This window comes from Mastigoproctus giganteus, chromosome 8 (genome assembly GCF_048544385.1).
Source record: "Mastigoproctus giganteus isolate SK-2022 chromosome 8, ASM4854438v1, whole genome shotgun sequence".
Classification (NCBI taxonomy): domain Eukaryota; kingdom Metazoa; phylum Arthropoda; class Arachnida; order Uropygi; family Thelyphonidae; genus Mastigoproctus; species Mastigoproctus giganteus.
The window spans coordinates 35,427,515-35,446,310 of NC_143582.1; the positions used below are offsets into that span (position 1 = coordinate 35,427,515).

The window sequence follows — 18,796 nt, forward strand, 5'->3', positions numbered from 1 at the left end:
AAATGCTCTTACTCCAACATCTCTGCTATTCTTCAAAAACATGGTGAAAGCCATTTTCTGACATGCATTTGAGAATTGCCTCTGATGTCTTTACAACTTCTTCTAACAACTGGAAACATTTTCCTCATAGCTCCTTCTTTAACTTTAGAAATAAAATAAAAAAATAAAAAATCACAGGATGCAAGGTTAGAGATGTAGGGCAGATGAGGAACACATCTGACATTAATGCTAGCTAAGTACTCAGAGACAGTATGAGCAATGTGGTCTCACACTGTCATGATGCACCCATCCACCTGCATGAAGTTGTGATCATTTGCGGAAAATGTGATCTCGCAAAGTGTGCAGTACAGTCCTGTAGTAAAGCCCCATAACAGTCATATGACATGGCACAATATACTGGTAAACCATTCCTTTAATGTCAAAAAAAGAGATGACCATAACCTTTCCTGCAGAAGCCACAAAGTTTGTTTTTTTTTGGTGTTGCCAATGACGTGGATTCGAAACAGAGCTTTGTTGCTTACTCTATGGGCAAAATGATGAAGCCATGTCTCATCTGCTGTTGTCACCATCTTCAGTAAAATCTGTTGCAGCTCCTGACAAACCTCCATGCAAACTTGCTGTTGCTCAAGTATATAGCCTTGGAACCTAAGAAAGTGCACAAACACATGTCATATGCAAATGGTCATGGAGAATACCATGCAAGCTTCATACTGATATTCTCAACATCTCTGCCAGTTGCTTTATTGTTATATGATGATCCTTTTAAAACTGTGTTTTAAAAGGATTGAAAACAACTAAGTTATCTTTGCCTCACTAGAGAATTACCTGGAGCATTTAGGGAAGTGGATATTCAAGAAGTTGAAGCTGTTGTGCAGGGCACGGTTTCTCATACTGGAAGGTGGAATACAATGTGCTATCATCAGCAAAACTATGGATAGGTTTTCCAGTCAATAGAAGAAGTCATTAATATATAAGAGGAAAAGACTCAATGGAATGATTCAATGGCTGTACCTCTCTCTTCCTACCATGGTAAGGGGAACTTGCAACTTGGGTCATGCATTGTGACCAACTCACTCCAAGATCTTCTTATATATTATAGTCAGATCTCGGAATGCCGCTAATAAATATTACGCTTCCTTTACTCTTGATCTTTTACTAAGGATAACATGTAGCAAGAGAATAGGTCAGAGGCAAAGATGCTTAAACAAAACAATTTATTCACTACTAAATATTGCTGAGTATACAATAACTGCTCTCTCATATTAACTAGAAATAAATGATATAATATGCACTTAAGACTAATGGTACATAAAGCTGATGGAACATGTTTAAAAATAGGTTAGTGTTCTTCGTGTAGTCCTCCATTGGAACTGCTCATACTCTGGGATCCAATTCTCATCTTACAAGAGTATAGGTGTATATGTAAGTAATGTAACACATCAATGCATAACAATTTGAGTTTCAGGAAATACCTTAATACTAATGGATTTACTTTATATGTTACACTCTAATTAGTAAGGTACTGTATCAGTAATATTACATTAATAAATGTTCCTAATGAGGAGGGATGCTTCTGTAGTATAAAATTAGGGTAAGAATATGTAGAACTTGCCGGTAAACTCACTGTCTTGGTCCAACTGTAACTGATTCAATGGCTGTACCTATCTCTTTTCTTACCATGTTCTTCTGGAAGCTTCAGCAAGGAAGTCTTTGGATAAGCGATACTTCAGGGAAAACAGCAGAATCGACTTCTTTAGTCTGTAGGGAAGATTCTTGTCATGAGCGTGATCCTCAAATCATAAGACAAGGTGAGAAGTTGATTAAAGAAGCAGTGATCAGTCAGGAGAAAAAGGGTTCCCCTGTCTCTTTGTTAGTCTCCAACCAGTAAACAGCAACTGTCCTTTATCACTCACCTGAATATATAGGTCCCCCACCCTACACCATCACCATGCTTCTATTGGCCAGGAGCTCATTTTAATGGGGGACTAATTCCCAGGGACTGGTATTTGGGGACAAAACACAACCAAAAAGGAACTTCATCAATTAGAAAACGAATCTCATAACTAGGTGGGGTGAAAGTAACAAATATCCCAGCAGGTAACCACTGGGCTGGGAAGTCTAATTTCCTGGATAGGGAACTGCTTAATGCAATTGACTTGCAGTCATGAGACTCAGATTATGCCTTGCAGTCTATTTTGAATTTACATTACTCATTCTTCTCCAAAGAAAGACTTGGTCAACAGCTGATCGAGTAACGGTAACTCGCTGTGCTGTGACCCACTTAACAAAGATGGGACAGGGTTACAGATCCTGTCCTTCACCTAGTGAGCTAAAGAACATTGTTAAGTATGGTGTTGAGTTTCTCACTACATGTGGTACAGTAGTGGAAAAAAATATGGGACGACTTGGCTAAGCAATAGCCTTCTAAGGCAAACGTAAGGCGAAAATTCAGCCATTTTCACAGTTGTCTTTAATTTGATATAACATTTTTCTACATATGTCCCACCGAATTAGATCCATTTCTTCCAACAAGCTTTTGTAGGTCATTAAAATAAAACTGCTAGAGCTTAGAGGCCTGGCTTCTCTTCATGACTGTTTTAACTTCTTTCAAAGTCATAACTGTTGACTTGAGAGATTTTCTTTAAGCTTTAAGAATAGAAAATGGGACCAAATCTGAGCTACAGGGTGGACACAAAACTTCAAATTCTAGTGACAAAATTCTTACCAATGTTGCAAAGCTGCAGTGAGATGCAACACTGCCATACTGAAGTAATACTACTGCATTGCCAGCCATTACCCATTTGATTCTTTTTATTTAACATGACCAATGTCTCAGTGTACTGTACTGAATTTATTGTAGTTCCTTTTTCCAAAAATTCAGTATAGATAACACCCATAAAGTCCAAAAAAAACAGTCATCACTTTTCCTGTTAATGCTTGGACTTGGAATTTTTTTGATCATGAAAATGTTTCATGAAGAAATTTCTTGGACTGGCACTTGTTTTCTGGATCATAGTTACAAATACAGGATTCATCTGCAGTCACAATAACATTTTAAAATGCATCCATCCTTTTTGCATTTGAAATGGGAACAAAAGTTGTCGAAAAACTTTCACTTGTCTTTTTTTGAACCACGTGTTCAAAGATGCTTCCATTTAAAACAATGTAACTTCTAATTGAAAAACCACACAGAAACACTATTAGTGCACTTAGTAAATAAAAATTATTAGCTACATGGAGAACCTAGTTGGAATGTGGTACCGCACCCCCTTTAAGCTGAGATTATGAACCTAAAAAGCATATTTTCAGCCTACCCTCATATACACACAGTAAACTCGCATTATAATGCCCTGCTTATAACACTCTCCCACCTTTAATGCTCTTTTCTTCTGGTCCCAAGGTCAATCCTACAAAATGCCATGTGCATTTTTTAACTTCTACAGTGCTCCCTTATAAAATGTATTCCACTTATATATCACTTTTATTAAAGTATAAAATAAATCCAAATGCATATGTAAAAAAATATAATCCAACTTCCTCTTGATTTTTGGGAAAGGGATGATAGAAACTCTAGGAATCATTAAATCTCCTGTCACTCAAGCCCTCAAATTAACAAAGATACTTAAATGGCATCTGTGAAGCACCCCCTTTTTTGTTTTAATTATAAAAATTAAAAGAGTAACCCATAATAATAATAACGTTTTTATCATATATTTTGAAGTTTCAAGGTCACTCATTTCCTGGATTGAAACACAGATGCTTGCATGGCATCTGGCAGATGCAACATGAATGTCTATAGTTTTGCTGCTATTCACATGTAGTCAGTAAAACCAAAGCTCTATGACACCTCTCACTAGAGTCTCATAGATGCCATGTGGGAATGGGAATAGTCGAGAAGAAAGAGACATGCTTTTTCTTGCCTGGTGTCTGATTAATGCCACACAAAATTTGTATTATATTGAAATGAAAAAAGAAAATACTGTATAAACAGAGAATATTAGTGGGCAAAGATACAGGAGAGGATTTGATTTATTTACAAATTTAAAAGAAACAGAAAAATTCAAAAAACTGGCATCTATCATACACCATTCTAGAAATGGAAGGTTAATTGTACAGTTTGCTTACCTCCTAAAAATTGTTCTCAGTGCAAGAGACATTTATTTTATTTAGCTTGAACCTTTGAAGGTTGCTCTTTGCAATCTCCAACCCGCACTGGACCAGCGTGGCAGATTATGGTCCATTTTCCCTCAACATGAATTGTTGAGGAGGCTTCCATCCTGCAATGGGTTGATAATGGCTGCAATTTACTTTTTTACTTTGCAATCTCAGCTATCATTGCGTTCATATAATCTCAGCTTTTTTTCTTTCTTTTAATTCAACATTATTTCATCTGCTTTCTTTTCTAGTATAGTGATTAGTGTGTGTTTTTAGTATCAAGTTTTTTAGTTTTTGCATCGATAAATTTCATTAATGACAGCATTACTGTTATTAAGTTAGTACCAAATTTATCATGTTTATACAACACATAATACACAAGACAGGTTTAATTGAATTTAAAAAATTTTTCATAAAAATTTTCCTTCTTTTTAACCCGTAACCAGTTGAACTGTGTGAATAACTGTTAGTCTTCTAGGCACAGGGTATCTAAGAAAATTGCATATGTGACCCCACACATGTGCAATTTTAAAAATCAGCAAGAAATAATTCAAAATTGTTCACTCTTGATGCCACCCTCATTTTCAATCTACTATTAGAAAAATTATCTATTAAAAAAGTCCATTTTTTATATTAAAACATATTTTTAATTATTACTTGAAAATAAAACCCCTTCCATGCTATTGATGAATGAAATAAATCAGAAAACCTGCACACTTCAACAACTGTATGCAAACTAATCAATAATAAAAAAAATCCGAAAGCATGTAACAACTAAAGCCACTGTGCACACCTCAACCATTGGACACAAGCCAGAAGCTCCAAAGTCAGTCTGAGAGCGTAACTATTGGAGGTGTTGACAATAACCCCAGGGGCTCACATCTGGTGAGTATGGGCTTGGCATGTCCAGGGTCCTGAGCTGGATATCATCATTCTTCTCTTCCTTGGCGATTCCTTTCTACTTTTGTCTCTCTCTCTCTCTCTCTCTCTCTCTCTCTCTCTCTTAGGGTAACTCGGGATTTTTTTTTTTTTGGCTGGTGCAGCATAAGCCTCAGGCTTCCTTGCACCATATAGCTAATAATAATCTATCATAAAGCCAGGGCACTCCAACAATTGACTACAAGAGATGTTGCTTAAACTAGCATATAATTAGGCTTAAATTGATCGTGCATTTTTCGTATTTGCATGATGACTTTTAGAGATTTCTGGAATTTTCAGTGGAGAAATCAAAGAAACACTTGTGCTGACAGCTACTGGGTATTCCAGTTGTGTGGACCAAGTATACAAAGATTAAAAAGATCAGGATTAAAAGTATGAAAAAAAAAACTGAAGATGCCAAAAAAGCAACATTGATCATGCAAGGGTTTCAACTTACATATAACCAACTGCTTCACAAACACTGCAAAAAAAAAAAAAAAAAAAATTATTTGTCAAAATATTGATAAAAAATTAAAAACAGCTTCCAAAAAGGGTGGTGGTGGTGGGGGGGGGGAATCCCTGCTTATAGTGCTCTTTGGGACTGGTCTCTTCAAAAGAATTATAATGCGGTCTTACTCTGCGTGTGTAATAGCGTATGATTTTAATAAAGAACATAATTTTAGTTAAGACAGTATTGTGCAAAACTAAACAGGAAACTGGTGATGTACACTGACAGTTTTTGGCATATCATCTTGATAGAGGTAGTGCAACAGGGTCCTGGACTTAGAGAGAGCTCAAAAAGAAAAAGACAGTTACAAACAAATTAAAATTATGTTCACTCAGCACCAGCTCAATTCCCCAGGTAAAGTCAACTTTCAGAACCCCACACACCACTTCTACTGGTATAGTATAGGCAAGAAGGATAAATACAAGAAACACAAAAGTTTCTATCTATTATAAAAATGCAAATTAAACAAAAACAAACTTTAAAATATTTTTTAAATAAGCAGAAAATAAATAGATAAAAAATAAGCAAAAAATATATATTTTTTTTGTTTCTTGGAGCACTCAGCACCCTGAGCTGGTTCTGGTTGCATTAGTGCCTGAGCCCTAACGCAATCAAAACTGGTGGAAACACGTTCAAGACTTAATTTTATTAAAGATAATTTTAAAATTGATAAACTGTTACAAAAATAAATAAATTTATTTATTCATTTTATAAATTTATTTTATTAAAAATTTCTAATTAAATTTTTTTATTTTAATGAAAAGTTTAAAAGAGTTCAGAAATACTTATGAACACACTCCAATGAATAAAAGAGATGAGCATACTTGTCACGGGATGTATCAAATGAGAAAAAAATTGTTATATTTAGGGATTGCTCATTTTTTAAATTGTAATTTTCTTCATATCTCATTTCTCACTAATTAAAAAAAGTCTGATACCATTTCAAATTAATGCACCTAAGCAGGGCCAGTTTACCTGTGAGCAGTTGCTCCAGGACCCCAAAGGTTGTGGAGAAAGGAAAGGGAACCCAGACCAAAGCAATTCCTTTTGGCAGAGGGTAGAGTTACCACATCCAGCATTAAGCCAAACAATCTGGCTCTCCAAACAGGCATCCTTCTCAGATGTGCAATTATTTGGCTTTCCAAGTTAGTATAAAATAAACAAATACGAGTGAAGTGCTTATCGAAATTTTGTCAGATCCCTCTAGATTAGGCTATTCCAAGTGTGCTTAACTTGTGGTGCATCCTGATCCAATTTATTTTGGGTACATACTGACTTTGAGATGACATTTGCCTTTTTTTCACTGTAGTTTCTAGTCTGAGTTTCTGTGGGAACTGCAGTAACTGCCTGCATTGTCAATGCATGTTGGAAGTTATAGCATGATATAAAACAAAAGATGGTTCAAGATCATTTGCTAGGTCTACCCACTCCATACACACTATGAAGTAAATGACAATGGCCTACCATTGTAAGGTGTCCTCCTGTTTGGATTTTAACAAACTTAACTCAGTATCCCCATGACCTTATTGTTAGAGCCTCTAAAAATACATGTGCCAGTCCCCTCCCTGGCTGCATAAATCCGGCACTGCACATAACACCTTAATGAATAACTGTGAGAGAAATATCTTGTGAAGAAATGTTATACAACAATACCCAGCATAGCACTGATAATTGGTACCAAAACTATTTCGTGTTATGCAAAACCATGCTGATTGAGGTATAATTATAATGGGTTTTAATTGAATGCATACCAGAGAAGCAGTCTATAAACAATTTGCACTTGATTTGAAATTAGCCAATTAAAAGGATTTGAAATTTAAAAAATATTGCAAACATTTTATTAATGAAAAGGTAACATCATGAGAGAGAGATGAGAAAAACCTTTAAAACAGCGGTTGTTTATTTAGGTATTTCAATAATGAAGTCTGGTGAAGTTGCCTCTTCTTTTTCTCGGCATACAAGTCTTTGTAGCATCGAATCCCATCTTGAAAATTTGCCATATCTTGATGCTACATTCAACATTCTCCATTCCTAATCGCCTCACAGGCCACGTCAACCCCTCGAAAAACTTTCTCCAGTTCTTCTGTCTGTTCAAAATTCTTTTGTGGCACTTCAGCGTTATCCACTTCAGAATTGTTTTCCTCTTCTGCATATGCAGTTTGCTCTTCAATTTCAAGGAGAGTTGCGTCATCTAAGTCACTTGCATGCAGTCAGTGCAGTTGTACATTGGCAGTATCCAAAGTTTCGAATCCAAAGTCTTTTCCGACCTTCACAATATTATTATTATTAGCCATATGGTGCAAGGAAGCCTGAAGCTTATACTGCACCAGCAAAAAAAAAAAAAAAAAATTCCGAGTTACCCTGAGAGAGAGAGTCAAAAAGTAGAAAGGAATCATCAAGAAAGAGAAGAATGATGATCTCCAGCTGAGGACCCTGGGTGTGCCAAGCCCATACTCACCAGATGTGAGCCCCCAGGGTTATCTGAACTTGCAATTCAAAACCAGTGAAATCATTTACCAAATGGGGCAAAACATGCTACCAAACAGAACACGTTGTTGGCAGTGATTTCTAGCTAAGATGCAGATATATTTTCGATTGTATTTAAAGGGTAAAAAATAAATTTTGAAATGAAAAGTTTGAAAAGCTATCACATCACCTCGTCAGGATGGAATTAGGAATACTGAACACTGTTGCCGCTGACTGCCCAAGGGGCGCTATTGGTGCATGTGAGACAACAGAATTGGCACCGCAGCATATATGTACCATACGTAGGCTACGACAATGCAGCATATATGTATAGTACCTGTCTAGGCTATTGAATGAGTATTAATATGTACAGTAAATTTTCCGACTTAAACTTAACTGAAAATCGTGTTATAGTGAAACCCGTGCTGTTTGAAGCTGTGCTAAGCTATGTATTGCTGTACTGAAGTGCCGGGGTGTACCTTCTCTGGTATGAGTATCCCAAACAGAAATAATTTAGGATGCAAATGTAAGAAATCACCTGGTTAATTTCAATAAAGTATTCACTTTTTTTTTTTTTTTTTTTTTTTTGTAAGCATGCTTACAAAAAAAAAAAAGTTGGTTTCTTCATCGCTGCTAACGCACAAAATTTTCTAAAGGGGTGGGGCTAAAGCTGTGTTCCGTGGAATAATTAGGCTTTAATCATCGCGTGGCATTCAAAAAAAAAAAATTCCACATTTTAAGTGGTTATGTACCCTACACCTGGACCCGCGCCTGCTTAAGTGTTCTATTCCCCAACTCCACTAATCTGAATTTTTTTTTTTTTTTTTTTGAACTAATCTGAATGTACATTCCGCTTGGCGGCTCCGCCATGTCCGTCCGTAGAAATAAAACAGCATCGTCATTCACCCTCATTAAAAACTAGCAAAAGGACCAGCAACGTCTGCGCCTCTCCGAAGTTAATAATTACGATTTTCTTGGACGTATTTTTCCCCTGACCACGCAGAAGTCTACCATTCTTGGTTGAATGGATTTTGTCGAAACTTAGTAATGACGTTCTCTTTAACATAAACTTTTAAGACACATCAGCGCTTACTTACTTAATATTCACGCGTATGTTTTTTCCAGTAACCCCATAAAAATCATGTTGAAGTTGATGTCGAAAAAAGAAAAGTGTTGCGTTTTTAACAGAGGAAAAAAAAAATTGAACCTGGGCTGCCACTTTACAAAAAACACCTCAAGTTACGCAATTCACTTTTCCGTCTTGTTATTCTCTAACATATCAGTTGCTTAAACAACATTCTCCATCAATGAATGACATCAACTAAAACAATACAGTACTTACTGTGGTTTCTTCGACAAACTGCAATGACTTGCAACTTCTTTCCACAAACGCCGAAATGCACGTGTTTTTCTCGAGTGGTTGATACTACACAGTACACACGCGATTGTATATTTTATGACCTTGGCAAGGAGGCCGCCAATCGTCAAACTTGTTTTCACTACACCTATCTATTCACAGGTGTTTAGTTGTTACTATACGACTTTTTTTTTTTGTTTTTCAGATATTTTTAGAATAAATTTTGCAGTAGTGGTAACAGATTTTAAAATCTGAGTCAAACACGCATTTTATTATTATATTTTTTTATTCTTTAGTGAGTAATTATTACCTATTGATAAAAAATCAATTAATTTTATATGGTTGGTTCAAAGAAAATTAAAAAAAAACACACGAATCGTTGACATTGGTAAACTACATAACACATTATGGCCAATTGAACAAGCTACTCGCACTGCAACAACTGAGGTCATGAGAAGTCAGCTGTTGGTTTTTAGGGGTACCAGCGACTTAGGCCATAATACGCCATTGTGTATACAAGTGCTTGTTCATGGGTCAATTTTCGTGTTGTGCGGGCTAAAAATAACCGAAATAACTCACAGGGGGAAACTTACGTTCTCCGACTGAGATCGTCTAACTACAGCCGCGACTGAAAAAACCTTAAGAACTTTCTTCAATCTGTCCGGAGTCAAATCAGACAATGGCAACACCACTGTACCCTCCCTACTCTCGCAGAAAACTCAGTCGTTAGTACAATTCAGGAGAGAATCTAGCCACCGGGAAACTGAGAAACTTCCCGGTGAGTCCCTCCTTCCTCCATGATCCCCAGCAGTGTTGGACTGGCAGGCGCCCCCCCCCCCCCCGGCGATTCCCAACAATTTTTTCTCCTGAATTTCGCTGCAGGACCCTGCGGTAATCGCTTTCCATTGCCTGGGCCAGTCTACTCCTGGTTTTCAAGAGCAATACGTATTGTAGGTGGCCTACAGAATGCAATCAAATTGATCAAACTCCATAGCCGAATTTTTCTACGATCCAATGACAGTCTCATTCAATATAACAATTTTTTTTTCTGTTTTTCTTTATCTTTATTTGTTTTTCTTTATCCTCGGATTTATTTTAATTCACAAGCACAGGGGGAAAAAAAAAAAAAAAAAGTCGGTCCCAGGATTTTCTGAACTGGGGTAGAGGGAGGAATAAAGCAGTGTTTCGAAAAAAAAAACTTTAAATCATGTATCAGTTAAAATAAAAATTCGCTTGTTCATGAGTACGTACTTAAATTTTATGTGTACTTTATACACATCTTATCTTCCTCCACGTTCCGGATGCAATACCCGTATTGCTAAATTATCATTGTATAAAAATTATGTGCCTTCGTAGAATTTGTACATATCACTCTTCCTTTCTTTTTTTTCTTTGTTCCTATTTCCATTTTGTTACCATTATTTATGCCCCCCCCCCCCATTAATTTATTTCTTTCCAGTGACTCGAATAAACATTTGAGTGCATTATTATTATTAAGAAAGAATTGGTTTAACTTTTTGCAATATATAAATGCAATGAAAAAATATATTTCTTGTATAGTTTTAACAGAGGTTAACATAAAAAGTGATGAAATTGCCAACTATAACATACTAGGATATGACAAGATATATAAGTTGAGAGAGTTGAGAAGGGGTGGTGGAATAATAATATACTATAGAACATGCTATAAGGCAATACAGGTTTACCACGAGACTCAGTCTTGCAAAAACTGCTGTCTCAAATTATTAGGAGAAGATCCACAGAACACATTCATGATTTGTGCTTTTTATAGGCCACCATCAGATTCTATAAACACTTTTCTAATAGAATTAGATAACATAATTCTGCAATGGGAAGACATACAAGCTGATAAGACCATACTAGTGGGAGACTTCAATATCAATTTACTAAACGATGAAACAGAAAATGTAATACTCAGATACTCTGCAATCTTAAATAATTATGGATTTGAACATACCTTATTTGGAACAATAAGGCAACAAAGGATGGAGGGAGACAGAACAGTAAGCTCCTGCTTAGATCATCTTATAACAAATAGAAGTATGCAAATTCCTACATACTACTAAATCAACTTTCAGATCATAGAACATGCATACTAATAATAGATATGTACTCAAAACAACACCCATGTGAACATAAAAAATTAACAAATGTTGCGAAGAACAAATATTTATCAACAGGCAAGCTGAAACACAACACAGAAAACATGTTAAGACAAGAGCAAGCATCTTACACAACTAATGTAAATGTCTTTCCAAATAAAATAATACAAATGATAAACAATCCGAGGATTAATACGGAGAGAAAAATAAATCTCTCAGCTTGCACACAAATTCTAGGAGTAGCAGGATTAAACCTAAGAAACCTTGGATGACAAGAGAAATAGAAGAATTAATGGTACAAAGAGATAAATACTTCAAGCAGTATAGAAATTGTCCATCAAAGATAGAACATTATCACAATTATAAAACAATTATAATAAATTTACAGGTTTGATTAGAAAGCAAAAAAACACTTACTACAATCAACTTTTTATGGATAAACAGATAACTCAAAAGGATAAATGGAGCATTATAAAAAAAAAAGTAAAAAAGTAATTATAAATGACCTGCTAAGTACAAGGAAGAAAAAGTCAATGGGAAATCAAATCAAAACACTATTAGAACAGGTATCTGGTACAAATAAACAATATGAGGCTGCAAACAGATTTGCCAAAGCTGTATTAGAGCTCAGCAGATACAATATACACTATTGCCAAGACTCCCTTGCTCAAAAAGATAATCTTCCTCAGGTAGTGAACTCCTGTGTAATCTTTGCTCCACAGTACATGGAGATTCTCAAGATCATAGAACAGTTAAAGAACAAGAAATCTTACAAACTTGACTGTATTACAGTAACCGAAGTAAAGAGAAATAAAAAACAGTTCGCTGTTCTCTTGGTGGAGCTTATAGCATGGATGATGGCGTCAGGAGTCTATCCTACAAACTTACTTTCTTCTAAAATAATCCTATATATAAAAAGGGACCACCTGATGACTTTTGTAATTATAGACCAATAACAATACAGTCAGTTATAAATAAGATAATAGAAAATTATATATTTACCCACATAAGTAAATATCTACATCAATATGGAGGGTTAAATAACTCTATTCTCATATCAGAGGGGTTAGAGCACACAGATATTATTAGAGAGTTTAGTAGACTCTTTTAACTTACATTTGAACAACAATAACTTCATAATGATCTTATTTATAGATTTGACCAAAGCATATGACTTAATTGATATCTCAATCTTGAAACAGAAATTACTGAAATATGGTATAAGAAGAGCAGTCAATCAACTCTCAACATCTTATTTAACCAAAAGAAAAATCACAGTTGAAGTAGAGAATACAAAGGGAAAATCATACAATATAAAGAGAGGAGTACCACAGGGCACCCATGCAGGGCCAATCATGTTCAACATCTATATAAATGACATATTCAAAGTAATTAAGAACTCCTTTTTAAAAATTTATGCAGATGACTTAATCTTATATACAGTTGGAAAGAACCTTACAAAAATGGCATTAGATTTACAGCAGGATGTAATACATTTACAAAATTGGTTGCATGACAATAAATTAACACTCAGTTTTGAAAAAAACAAATTCTTGGTAATTAGACTCCCCCCCTCATCAAACCCTTGACATTCATCCCTCTATTAAATTACATAAACACAATTGTTATTGTTATTTGTTTTTTAAGAGCATTAGCAACTAAGGCCATATTGCTCCGGGGATATGCGGTGGTCATTCCCTGGCCATTCCGCATCCTCCGTATTTGGTGGGCATGGGCTCGAACCCCGGTCTAATCAAGAAGCATGTGCTATGCACTGCTGCTCCTGCCCGCCTGGCTACGGAGGCGCTACATAAACATGAATGCCTACATGAACAGAACTTCCAGAATTGCAATTGTCTAACAGTTGAAGAAGTTTCAAATCACTGTTACCTTGGGTTATGGATAGACTATAATCTAAGTTTGGCAATGCAAATAACAAATTTGTACAAAAAAATGAGATTTTATGTTTACTTCTTTTATTATATTAAAAATAAATTAAATCAAAGAACAAAAGTTACCTTATATTATGCATTAGTGGACTCCCAACTCAATTATTTAGTAAATGTATGGGCAAGAGAAAATATAACTGAAATAAGGGTTATAAACAATTTACTAAACAGGATTCTGAAACTGTTAATGGGGACAAACTCTTGGAATGATCTGAATGAGAGAAAGCAATTTTTGTTAAAATACGAAATACAGTACTATATCCAATTCAAAAACAGAGGTTAAATTTATTCTTGAAAAATCTTAACACTATTTATGAAGAGTTGAATCTTCAAAGGAATGTTTCACACAACTTAAGAAATCCAAAAGCAGTTGTTTTGCCTCACCCTAGGGTACTAAATAGATTTGGAGATAGGCATACAATGAACATATTGAATAACTTATTGGCAAGCATTGATTTCAGGCTCAGGAGAGGTTATTCAATCTCCAAATTAAAATTCCTAGTAAGAATATTTTTGATACTCAATGATACAGTAGAATAGATTTTAAATGAGGATCAATCGCTACCTCTGTTTATAGAGTGGAATGAACTATGTGTAATGACTTCATTGCCTTTTCTGTTAGCTAACAATTTTGTATGCAAAAACTGATTTAACTGATGAATTGCAACTTGTTGTCAAGAAATTTACTTTTCTTAACGAGTTCTTGTATTGTAAACAAATTCAAATGATAAATAAATTTGTATTGTATTGTATTGTATTATTATTATTATTATATTTTTATTAGCTATATGGTGCAAGGAAGCCTGAGGCAAAAAATTCCGGAGTTGCCCTGAGGGAGAGAGAGTCAAAGTAGAAGGGAATCACCAAGAAAGAAAAGAATGATGATATCCAGCTCAGAACCCTCAATATCATCATTCTTCTCTTTCTTGGTGATTCCCTTCTACTTTGACTCTCTTTCTCAGGGTAACTCCGGAATTTTTTTTTTTTTTTTTGGCTGGTGTAGCATAAACCTCAGGCTTCCTTGCACCATATAGCTAATAATAATAATAATAATAATAATAATAATAAATCTGATTGACATAGCGGTACCCAACACTGGCAACCTGCAGAAAACCCATGGGGAAAAAAATCAGGAAGTACGCAAACCTAAGACAGGAGATCAGAGAGATGTGGCATAAGCAACAAGTAACGACCATACCGACCATTGTGTCAACCACGGGTATGGTGCCAAGACCCTACATAACAGCCTGGCAGCAATAGGTCTCCCAGCGAACACCTACAAGGAACTCCAGAAAATAGCAATCCTGAACACCTGTAGGATAGTCAGAGAGTTCCTTGACCAACGGTAACACAAGACATAACGACAACCATCCTGTGTACTTGGTAGCAATACCCGTCACGAGGTGGAACCCCCAATCAGGGAGAAATAATATAAGAGAGCAGCAACAATAATAATAATAATCAGAGGAGGAAGAACATACCACCACCGAACCAGAGGCAGAAGAGCAAGAGGAAATACAACCCGCAGCAGCTAAAGTGGAAACAGACGAGATCATGATATCCAGAATAGAGGATGAGTGGAAGAAGGCCCTAACAGAATTCGAAGGAATGGACCCTACAAAGACTCACGTGATATCGAAGCAGAGGCCGAATAGAACCTTGTGGAGTCAATCGGCACATAATACAGCATTACCTCGACAGCAATGGTACAACACTGGAGGCCATCCACACAGCCATGTGCCAACCGGGCTAGCCGGGTGGGTAAAGTGTCTGCCTGGCAACCGAAAGGTCGCGGGTTCGAATCCCGCCTTGGGCTTGGATCAAAGTACTGCAAAAACCTTGGGAGGTGCATTATGGCCACAGAAGCCGATGCGCCAACAACTACCAAAAAAAAAAAAAAAAAAAAAACCACAGCCGTGTATTGTGTTGCTACCGCAGCACAATACAGAAATAGAAAAGAATCAGAGTCAGAAATAGAAAAGAATCACCAAGGAAGAGAAGAATGATGATATCCAGCTCAGAACCCTGGGTGTGCCAAGTCCATACTCACCACATGTGAGCCAGTGGGGTTGGATTAAGTCTGATGGATGATGTTTGCCGTATTTAGTCTGATGGATGATGGATAAGTATTACGTTTAAATTTTACCATTTCTAAACTCAAATTTTACCTAAATGACTGCTTTTTTCATAATAGGAAAATTTTTCCGATCCTTCATTTAGTCTAAAAATGTTAAAGGTGTACTGAAATGAACATAAACCAATTTTATTTGGAAAATAAAAAAATAATAATAAAAAAAGCCACAACGGTTGTTTGTAATGGTCGCATTTCGACAGGCGGTTTTATCTGTGTCGAATTGTTAGCCGTACAAGACAGTTATGTGTCATCTCCTCTTGCAAATAATGACAAAAGAAATAAAATTCAAAAGAATTATTTTAAAATTTAAATTCTGATGCTGAAAGCAGCAATTTGCTGAAATGGCATTTTAAGGGGGGGGGAAAGAACAATGGGCAAATTTATTGTCGGGAAATAAAAAGGTGGGGGGACAGGGGTAAAAGAAAAGAGAATGGATATTTCTATCCATGTGTATTGTGTCTGTAAATTGCGTGTGTTCTCTGGTCGATTGCCTGCTTTGCTGGACGAAAAACCTTGCTGTCTACGCCAGACTGATTAACTCAGCCACGAAATGAAAAATACCCATTAAATTCCTCGTGCCATCGACGGGATTCGAATTTGGATCATCCGTCGATGATCCAAGGAACTTTCATGGGCATTTTTCACTCAGTGGTTGAGTTATATAAAAAAAACAACCAAACTATTATATTTAGGCCACCCGAATAATTAAATTCATCTGCCGTGCTGTGTCTTATGTCTGTTAATTGCGTGTGTTCTATGGTCGATTTGTCTGTTTGCTGGACGTTTCTCGGGGAGAAAACCTTGCTATCTACGCTTGAGACCGACTAACTCAGCCACGGAGTGAAAAAAGCCCTTTAAAGTTCCTCGCGTCATCAATGGGATTCGAACCCGGGCCTTTTCCACCCGGTGTGGGGAGGACTGTGACGTTGAGTTATATAGCTGATATAGGCAGTATAGTTTTGTGTGCCACAGTGCGTGAGGGAGTTATCGGTTTCAACGTCCCATGACTTTTCACGTTCTCGCCGGTCCACTGGGCATGACAAATACTTTGAAGTACAGAATTTTATGCAAATAAGGACACGAAATGAACTTTCAGCTGACCCAGCAAAATCCAAAATTCTCACTGTCGCATGGCAGAAGCATGATATTTACATATCACAGTACTGTCCCAGCTACATAAACTGAATGAAGTGCACTGCGAAATTCCTTAGAATAACAACTTCTTGGTATTTATTTGCATGATATTTGTAAAATCACATGAAAGCATATTTTCTAGAAAAGATTTATGCGAGATGGTATTGCATGGAACGTGCAGCAGAAATCCTAGAGCACCAGCAAGATTATTATTTAAGAATACTGCCGCCATAGCCGAGTGGTCAAGCGCACGGGTGCATAAGTATACGTGCCTTGAGTGACCGGGGTTGAAACCCGTGACTGCTAAATACGGTGCTGTTTCTTGTATTCTGTTTATTTTGTGAACTCCTCTGACTGTTTGGTCGTGTCGGAGTATAAACAGAAAATTTATTTATTTATTTAAAATTATCCGAGAGACATCCATACAGGTTGCAAACATCACATACGCAATTATGCGTGTTGTGAATCGCTTTATGATAACTAGAATCGTGATGCATAAAAAAAAGATACAAATGTGCACAGAATTTGGAACATGTTCACGAAGAAAATGCTCTGCCTTTGCTCCTGTCATATCCAACTAGCAGTTGTATATGACACTGGGGTTTTAAGAGCATCAGTGACTAAGGCCATATTGCTCCGTGTATATTATCTTTACGTAAATTGCATGTCCTCAAGGTCGATTTTCTGTTTTCTGTGTAAAAAACCCGAGTTTTCGGGAAAAAAACACATGCTACCTTCGCCTGAGACCGACTAACTTAGCTACGTTGTGAAAAAGGCCCGTAAAAATTCCTCACGTTATCGACGGGACTGAAACTTAGGTCTTTTTCAACTGGTGTGGGTAGGACAGCGATTCTACCAACTGTGCTTCCCAAGAGGCCAACTAGCAGTGTTCAGGAATTTTCTTCCACATGTGAGTACATGCAGATTTGGATGATCCTTCGAGAGAACAAACTGTGTCTGTTAATTTTTTTACAACAAAGTTTGCTTGAAGGTGATGAGACAAAACTCGGGAGTTCTGTAATTTTGTAGAAGAAAATTCCAGTTTCCTTACCAATATTCTATGAACAGAGGAGACCACCTTCACCAACAGGCACAATTCCGCTACTGGACTTATATCCATCAAAACCCACACTGTCGCCATCAGGTGAGATCAGGGTCGGCTAAAAACACGATCGAGTGCGACAGGGGCGTCAAAATTTAGGGGGCGAAAAATCTCCCCGAAAATTCACTGATTTGCTGTAAAATTCAAGTCGGAGAGGGCGCACCAAAAAATCTCGCACGGGGCACTAATAGACCCGGGGCCACTTCTGGTTACCGTGAGATGGTCATCAATGTGTGGTGTGACATATGGGAAGATGAAGCTGTAGCCCCAGTGTTTTTGAAGGTACACTAACTGGGAAGAAATATTATGAATTACTTCCCATTAATGTATTTGACTTGTTAATAAGTTCCGTAAACCAGAAGTTCGACATCTTTTGGTACAGCACAATTGGCATCCCACCGCACAAAATTATAGTAATACAACTATGGGTACGAGGCTTATTTAAAGGCCAGTGCATAGAATGTGGGGGTGAAATGTCTTGGCTACCGCGTTCTCTGACCCCTTTAATCTATTTATTTTGGGGTTTCCTTAAAAGAAAAGTGTATGAAACACCCAGTGACAATTAGGAGCTTGTATTGTGGCTGTGGAGAGGCCAACCGAGTTTATGAATAACATTTAAAGCACAGGCTGGATGTCTTTCGAAACTACACAGCCTACAATATTTCGTATAAACAACATAGAATGTTGTAAATTATTTGTGTGGTGTCTATTTGCTGTTTTGCTATGCGAATAAAATTATTTGAATCTGCCATTGTTATTATTAGTTACATTGCTACCTTTCAATGTGGAAATAATAGCAGCAGCCATAGAGTGTTGTTAAATGTTACTGATGGCTGATCTTTGATAACAAACGACTAAAATCGCAAAGTTAAGCACCAAAATATCCATTCCCCATTCGTATATCATTTTTTTTTTCCCTAAGAATTTGGAACATATTCACAATAATAAAT

At 36.6% G+C, this 18,796-nt stretch overlaps 1 protein-coding gene across 1 annotated transcript in view; it reads right to left on the reverse strand.

Moving 5' to 3' along the window:
• The window catches only part of LOC150081442 (glutathione S-transferase 3, mitochondrial-like), a 58,225-nt gene extending 48,708 nt beyond the window's left edge, over positions 1-9,517 (reverse strand). Inside the window, exon 1 of the mRNA XM_090379300.1 lies at positions 9,390-9,517. The gene's annotated coding sequence lies outside the window, so the exon portion shown is untranslated. The remainder of the gene's footprint in view (positions 1-9,389) is intronic.
• Between the last annotated feature and the right edge of the window lie 9,279 nt (positions 9,518-18,796).